Genomic DNA, 8,542 nt, shown 5'->3' on the forward strand with positions numbered 1-8,542 from the left:
GAGTTGATCAGCCCTGCTGTTTAACTCTAAGTTTTTCTTTGTAAACAAGACTGTATCAAATGGCTTCGCCAAAATCCGGTCCACATCATTCAAACTCTCTGCCATTATGTGCAGCTTGCTACCTAGCTAACTCGCTAGCTGGGACTGGCGCGAGGCTAGAGTGAAGTGTGTCTGCCTTTGAGTGGTTTGTGACGGAGGAAGGGCTCAGCAGCACCCGCTGGACAGAAACTGTGATAGACGTCAGAAAGAGTGACAGAAGTCTGTCTAAACACAAGCAGATACAATAAAACCCACCAGAAATAAAAAAAAAAAAACTTGATTTGTTGCTAGTTGTTTTTAACAAAGAAAATGCAGCTAAGAGGATTAGGAAAGTCTCTGGTTCAGCTCAGAATAGAAACGAAACTAAAAACTGCTCCCACTGAATGTTTACACCAAAAGATCTCTGATTCGCTCATTTCGCTGTCAATCAAAAAGGGATTCAGGCTCAGATAGATCATCCAATCATCATGCAGAATCTGGGCGTCGGAACCCGCCCACTGCTCCATAGACCACCAGAGACGCTCAGTGTCCGGGGGCGGGACAAAGCCCAGCATTTATCCAATGACTCGTCTCGTTTCGCTGCATTTTTTTTGCTTCACTATTGAAGTCTGTRGAWGCTCAGCGTCCGACTGTTTAAAGCACTGTGAAGCTACGGGAATGAGGGAGAGGAAAGCTGCGTCGTTACCAGTGATAAGAAGCTGATTCTGAACAAAAGTTGAGCGTGTTATAGCGCATATTTAGTCAATGACATGTACACAACAACAGTATATATTTGATCTTTTTTAATTTTTTTTACATTTTAGGAGAAGCTGAGCTTCCCTTGCAGTCTCAGAGCAATCGCCTCTGGTGCCTGCCTGTCCATTTCTTTTGTAATTCTGAAAACCTGTAAAAGTCTCAACCGTACTCATCCTGGAACGACCCCATCCCTTTGRTTCACTGTTTGGTCTTCATATTCAGATCTATCACAGTCCTCCACTACTTACTACTACTTACTTACCTATTGCTGTGCCCTGTCTCCTACCTGTGACATATCTGTCTGATGTTTTATGTATGTTTGATGTTTTATTACTGTCTATACACTGTTAATATTTTTCATGACTGTACAGCACCTTGTGAATCTATTTCTAAGAAAGGCACTTCATAAATAAAACTTTACTTACTTCTTACCCAAGGACACAAAAACAGAGACAGCCAGTGTTGTAGAAAGTACCATAAAGTGATATTTGAGTAAAAGTACAAGTATCTTACCCAAAAATTACTTTAGTAAAAGTTAGTTTCCTTTAGAAATATTACTTGAGCAAAAAGTCTCAAAGTATCTGATATTTTTTGTACTTAAGCATTAAAAGTAAAAGTATTGATTTAAAATGAGCAGTTAGGTTTTCTGTAAGGACATTTGTTAGGGGGAAAAAATGCAGAAATAAGTGTCTTTTTAAAATAATTAATTTATGCTAAATTTAAGATGCACTAGTCCAGCTGTTTCAGTTTATATACATATTTCAAGGCTGCACAAAGCTTTTCCCCAAAATGAAAATCTATCTGAGGGCTGCGGCCAAATGCAATAATATAATTCATGAAATACAAATACTTCTTAAGTACAGTCCTTTTATTTTAATGACTATGTCCTGCTGGAGTGTGACATGATTTGTTTGTGTACAAACTAATATAGTATCAGAGTTTTATATATTTATACTTCTCATTCAACCACAGTTAAATTCACTCTGTCTAGGAGGCTCAGTTTATATGGATAGTTTTTATTTTTTACAATAACAAGCTGGAATGAAAACAAGTAAAAATGAAATAAAAGTAATAACTTTCTACTTCTTGCCTTTTTACAAAATGTAATGAGTAGAAAGTACAGATAACTGTGTGAAAATGTAAGAAGTAGAAGTAAAAAGTAGGCTGAAAAATAATTACTCAAGTAAAGTACAGTAACAACGTATTTGKACTTAGTTACTTTACAACTCTAGAGACAGCTAGACTACCAGTTCCAGGACGACTCACCTAACTCTCCACTTCCACAGCAATATTGTTTTGAGTTCCCACGCAGAGGTTTAATGTTTTGTATTGACTGTATTGAATTGAGTATTTTATTTTGAAATATCCGGTTACCGAAACAGGATGTCACCTGTCACCACAAGTTGGGGAAATTGACAGTGATATTGCATCGCTTCATAGGTAAAATGCCTGCATATTAGCGACATATAACTTCATGCGTGTCTTTGATATGTTCAGTCTGAAGCTGGATTAATTCCAGGCTAATTAGCAGCTAATTCCTGACCTGGACAAAACGGCTATAGCTGCAGTGCTAGCAGACAGGAATTATACGTAGTTTCATTTTAAATATGATTTCACTTCAGYGTTATGCTGAATTTTGGAGTCAACCAAGTCTCAACATTACAATCACGACAACATTGTAGACTCCCGAAGTGTCAAAATGTATTTTATGAAAACGTCAGTGAGGCTTGTGAGGCTGACTTACCGTTAATGTTATGCTGACAGTTCAGTAGCCGTGGAGCATAGTTCACACAAAGAGCTCGTAAATATTGTTTTCGATAGTGGTTAAAACAGGCTAAAGAATAACTATAAACCACTACAGTAAATCCAAAGTTGCRCCATAAAAGTCTTGATCCTCCATGTTTTTCTTCACAAACGCCGCCATACTTTTGCACTCACCAATCCTTGCACAGGTACGGAAACCACGGAGGGACAAAATACCTTCGCAGAGAAAACTCGAGTCGTGAATAGATGGAAATATTGGCTGTAATTCGCATTAAAAACACAGAACAAAACAATACTTCAAACAACTTTCAAGAAAAGCTTAAAACCTTTAGATAAAAATGTATTTTAAAATAATTTGATGTTAATCAGGACCTAAATAAAGCACGGTTGACTAATGTTAAATGAACTGAAACATTATTTACATTACATTATTATTATTATTATTTTCTTTATTTTCCCAGGGGAAAAAACAATGGAATGAAAAAAAAAAACTATTTTCCAAGGAAGTCCTGGCCAAGATAGGCAGCATTCAAATCAATTGAATCTACCTTCCTGGCTGACCTGAATCTACCTTCAGTTTTATTTGCAGTTTTTGGACTATATAAATAAAAATTGTACAAATTCTCCTCCTTGYAAGAATGCATGATCCATTCTATTCTATTTTGTTCTCTTCTTAAAAAAAATTCTGAAAAACTTTTTTGTTTTCACTAAACTGTGCACGAAGTTTGACCTGCACAACTATCAGTGTAAAATGCTCCATCAGATGTGGGTTGGATGAAAAACAGAATTATTGATGTTTTGTTGAGTGTTTGAATAAAATCAAGAGTTAATTAAACAAAAATAAGTCCTATTGAACTTTTAAGTTCATTAGGAAAATGTAATCATTTGAATAGAAATACAAGAAATTAAAATATCTGGAGAAAACTTATCAGCCTGTCTAAGCATATGCTGCCATCTGCTGGTTGCCACATGAAGCTTTTAAGATCAAGATTCACTTTTGCCAGAAGTTTCAACATCATGTCATGGAAAAACTTGTGTGTATAATAATAAAAACTTAAAGGTTATTAGGCACAAAAATATTTGACTAAACTGATTTCTTTTGAAAATGCTGTGTGGATGTTTAATGATTTTGCTGAAACCTGCTAAAGAATCTAAGACAGTGCTGAAATATTTTAAATGTTGAACTGTTGATGCAAGTTGAATTTTAGAAGCTAAAAGTAGGAAGCACCATAACAAAAACAAATCTGTGAAAAAATGCTGACTGCAGAATTGAAGCTGTAATGAGGTGAAACGGTTTACATGAGCAAAAAGAGGCCGAACAGAGCACAAAAAACATGCTGAAATTTGTTGAAACTACATGAAAGTTGCAAATAAAAACCGGAATTACTAAAAGTGTAGCTGAGAAAGTAAAAACCAAAAATACCAAAGAAATTACGAGAAAATAATAACAGCTCAACAACTCAGAACAAAGTTAATTCAAAAATATGGAAATCACACTCAAAATTTCTAAACTTTCATTTAAAATATCTGTAGGGAACCTAAAATCAGTTTAACAAAGGTTAAATTGTCTAACAATTACTTTAAAAGTGGATGAACAAATGTGTCGATGGATTCTAAAGACGGCAGCACCAGTAAGTTTGGCTTGTCGGTCTCTTCAAACCTTGTTTATATTTGTTTTGTTTTTTTTATATCTACTGCTCATTGTACCGACTCTCGACTGGTAATCTCCAAACACTTTTTCATCTCCAACATTGGTCCAATACCTTGGATTCAAATGTGACCTGCAAGTCCCCAACCGGCAGCCAGTGCTATTGAAGGCCTGTTGTGGTGTTTCTTGGGGGGCTTGGGCACTGCCTGGGCCATAGTCCTCTTCTTCTTTGGAGTAGTAGGCCCCGCCCCATCTCCAGCACTGTCTTGATGTGCTGGATTTTGTGTGGGCTCCCACTTCCTAGCCACTAAACAAGAAGAAGGTGTTTTCTTTTCTTCCTCCTTTTCTTCGGGTCATGAAGGGAGAGACCCTCCAGGTCTGAGGCATTTAGGAAGTTTCACCTCCTGCCTCTCTACTGGCTGGCAGCGCTGATTGACTCACCTGTGTTGGATTGGCTCATTATCTCCCAGGCTTCATAAGGCTGCATTGAGGATTAGTTCTTCGCTGAAGCATCGCTACTCTATGGGTAAAGATCTCAGCCTGTTACCTGTCTCAGTCACCAGAGTTTGAATGATTTAGAATGATTTACTGAAAACTTAAAAATTTATTATTTCATATAAAACATTCATTATAATGATTCAGACAAAAATAATTATAAAATGTTTCATAATAAAGCTTAACCATAACGCTGGGTTTAAGTAAAATATTTCAACTTAAAAATCTATAATCWATTACTGTGGTTTCAGTTAAAGGTCAAGTAGTGATTTACATCAAAGCACAATAAAACATTGTAATAACATTCTTTTTGTGTTTTCTTTTGTATACATTGATAAAAGTATCAATAAAAAGAAGATTATTCTGTTTATCTGATTAATAAAAAGAAAATGTCTCTTTACTGTTTAAGAAAACCTGTTATGACTTTAACTTGAACAGAGTTCTGCCTCTCTGAAGGAGGTCTTCTGAGACCAAGGTCAAAGACAGGTGGAACTGTTTATTCCACCTCAAGGTGACCACTACAGAAGCCTTTCTTCTCTTCTGTTGCTGTTTGTGCAGATCTGGAATGTCTGAAGTTTGCAGCAGGCTGGAAGGAACATGAAGGAAAGTTATTTTATTTCAACAAATATAGACTCAGCTGGACTGACAGCAGACRTGTCTGCAGAGATGTTGGAGGAGACCTGGTGAAGATAGACAGCAAAGAGGAGCAGGAATGAAACACTGCTGCAGGTTCATGTTCTAACACATTTCATCACTTCATCAAGTTTCTTCATGTCAGGAAAGTCTCAGATATTTTCATCTTTTACTGCTCAGGAGTTTCTGGTGGGAAAACTGAAGAAGTTGAGTGAAAATATTGATGTCTCTTTCTGGGTCGGACTGACAGATTCAGAGAGAGAAGGCAGCTGGTTGTGGGCAGACAGATCACCTCTGAATGAAAGGTTTGATTAATTTTCTTTTAGAAACGTTTTTATTTTATTCACAATTTAAAATGACTGAGTTCTGTCAAGAGTTTTAATATGTCTGTTGTTTTCTGTTCTTTATTTCTTAGTTTGAGTTTTTGGATCAAAGGAGAGCCCAACAATGGGAATGGTATTATTAATGAAGACTGTGTGGTTTTGAAACTGGACAGAGCAGATGGTGACCTGCAGACTTGGAATGAATGATCAACACTGTATAATTCCTTCCAGATTCATCTGTGAGAAAACTCCAGGATCTGCTCAGAGCTCATGTGTGTGAAGTTCAGTTCAGTGTGTAAAACAGTCTCAGTCCAGGATCCAGAAGCAGCAGCCAGGCAGCTTTCAGGAACTTCATGTCACAAACAGTTAAAGCTTCCTTCTAGTTTGCAGCTTTCTGCAGATTTGTAGCCTTAATCTTTGTGTTTCTTGTCTTTTATTCTATGTTTAGGATTAAAGCTTCCTGATGTCATAAAACAAATCTATATTTATAGTCTGCTTTGAATGATTGAAACTGTTTCTAAACATCATAAACAACTAGTCTTCAGGTTCTGATGGGCCTGGTACCTCAGGTGGAGTTTTAGTATCTGAGGATCTGGTTCAGAAGTCCAGGTAAACCAGATGGATTAGGGACATGATTATTGGGTTTTAGTCTGTTCAGAAGATTTTTATAGATGTGATTTATTTGGTATAAAGTTCCTTTTTCCTTCTGTCAGAAAGTGTTTCAGTTTCAATAAAACTGTTTGCTTCTTTGTGCTTTTAATTGTAGATAAAGAAGAGATTAAATGAATAAAAGGAGAACTGATGTTTAATTTCTGCTGATAATCCATAACCTCCTCAGTAATCTGCTCCTCTCTTCTCTGATCAGGACCTTTTATTTCTTCTGAAACTTGTAGTTTCAGAAGAAAACCTAACATTTTATTTCAAGAGAAACCAGAGGAGGGCAGCACATCATGTTTTCTGATCTTTGAATGTCTTAACTACTAAAATAAAAAATTCTGAACAACAGACAAATGTTTAATTTCCCACAAATAAAATGAAATAAATGAGGAGTCAGTTCAGTTCAGTTTATTTGTATAGCGCCAAGTCACAACATGTGTTGTCTCAGGGCACTGTAAATGAAAAAAGAACAATCTAAAGAAGAAACCAGCAGATTGTGTTAAATCACTTCATCACAGTCTCCCATCCTGAGCAAACGGTGGAGAGGAAAAACTCCCTGCTAATCAGGAAGAAACCTCCAGCAGAACCAGGCTCAGGACAGGCGGCCATCTGCCTCGACCGGCTGCTTGGGGGACAGGAAAGAGACACAAACACAGAAGAACTGGTCCAGGATTGGTCCAGGTGCAACTTCTTCTGGAAAAAAGGCAAAAAGAAAAAAACATGTTAWTGATAGAAATAATTACAATAGACATGAAGAGAAGGGAGACTAAAGACAACAGCAGAGTGAGGAAATGTGCTCAGTTTGTGCTCCAGCAGTCTAAGTCTATAGCTGCAGAAATGAAGAATAATTCAGGAAACCTAAATCTAACTATAGGATTTATCAAAAAGGAAARTCTTCAGTCTAATCTTAAAAGTAGACAGAGTGTCAGCTTCACGGACAGAAACTGGAAGTTGGTTCCACAAGAGAGGAGCTTGAGAACTGAAAGCTCTGCCTCCCACTCTACTTTTAGAAACTTGAGGAACCACAAGTAAACCTGTAGTCTGAGAGCGAAGTGCTCTGTTAGGAAAATATGGAACAATAAGATGTTTAATATATGATGGAGAAGAAAAAAATTGTATAGGTCTTCTGGACGGGTTCTTCTCTAATGAAATGTTTCGTCTCTCCTCCAAGAGACTTCTTCAGTCTGAGAGTTTCAGGCAAAACCTATATAATTTTTTTCTTTTTGATTTTTTACCTGGATAACTGAGATGCATCAGGACACTATATGATGGAGCTTGATTGTTAAGAGCTTTTTATGTTAGGAGTAATATTTAAGGGTGTATTCAGATCAGGAAAGTCTTTTGGTCCACTTGTTTGGTCCAGACCAAAAGTGGACTTTATTTTTTTCGTTTGGTGCGGTTTGCATTCACATTGTGCTTTTTTGCAAATGAACTAACTTGTAAACAAAGCCACGAGGATGACAATCATTGCTCCCATTGGACAGAAAGGACGGATTGCTCTGAAGCTCGTGGGAGTGTTTGTGCTGAAAGCACTCACACTGTATTTTGCTTCAATCACTCGCTTCAAAAAATAAATACATACAAAATAACCCACTTGCTTCATAAGCCGACTGTACCAGGAAGCACTTTATAAAGAGAGTCAAACCATTACAAACTCATAAAAGGGGATAAAACAGACRTTTTACACGGTGAAATATGACTGATGAAAACTTAGGAGGCTAATCCGACACCAGTTTGACGATGGATAACGTCGGGTGACGAGTCTGACTTTTTTTTTTTCACATTGAACTCCATCCGGAAGAAATCCCGTGCATACTGCCTGCTTAAATGTTCGCTACGTCAAAACCTATTCAGCAAATGAGTTTCCATCTCTGCTTTTGCGCATCAACTCCATTACAGGATGGGGGAAATTGGTCTTGGCAGAGGTTTGCACTCTCCGAGTGCTTCTAGTTGTTCCATTCTTTCCTAACAGAGCACTTCGCTCTCAGACTGCAGGTTTACTTGTGGAGAGTGCACAAAAACGGCTGCACCAATCAACATGAAATTTGGCAGGACTATAGATGAGTCCGACCTACACTGCGCCAGCCAACGGTTTTATGATACACCCCATATTTGAGGAGGGGGCTCCTTTCAAATTGGAGGTGTCTAGACATGCAAAAATGCTTATAACTCAGAAACTGTTCAACATAGAAGCTTCAGATTTCTTTTGCTGTTTAGCTCTGATGAAGGGCTATCCATCAGGTCAACC

The 8,542-nt window shown here is 37.4% G+C and overlaps 1 protein-coding gene and 1 long non-coding RNA gene across 3 annotated transcripts in view; one reads left to right on the forward strand and one right to left on the reverse strand.

The window, feature by feature from the left end:
• anapc4 (anaphase promoting complex subunit 4) overlaps nt 1–2,727 on the reverse strand; it is a gene marked incomplete at its 3' end in the record, with an annotated part of 25,623 nt that extends 22,896 nt beyond the window's left edge. Inside the window, 1 exon segment of the mRNA XM_014020529.1 lies at nt 2,519–2,727.
• Nucleotides 2,164–5,579, forward strand: LOC106526066 (uncharacterized). Of its 2 annotated transcripts, none has more exons than XR_001311206.1 (3): nt 2,164–2,214; nt 5,240–5,410; nt 5,495–5,579. It is a non-coding gene; the product is annotated as an uncharacterized LOC106526066 (long non-coding RNA). The 2 variants fall into 2 exon arrangements; XR_001311207.1 differs by lacking the exon at nt 2,164–2,214 and adding an exon at nt 3,869–4,712.
• Nucleotides 5,580–8,542: the final 2,963 nt, after the last annotated feature.

This window comes from Austrofundulus limnaeus, unplaced genomic scaffold, assembly GCF_001266775.1.
Source record: "Austrofundulus limnaeus strain Quisiro unplaced genomic scaffold, Austrofundulus_limnaeus-1.0 Scaffold256, whole genome shotgun sequence".
NCBI lineage: Eukaryota > Metazoa > Chordata > Actinopteri > Cyprinodontiformes > Rivulidae > Austrofundulus > Austrofundulus limnaeus.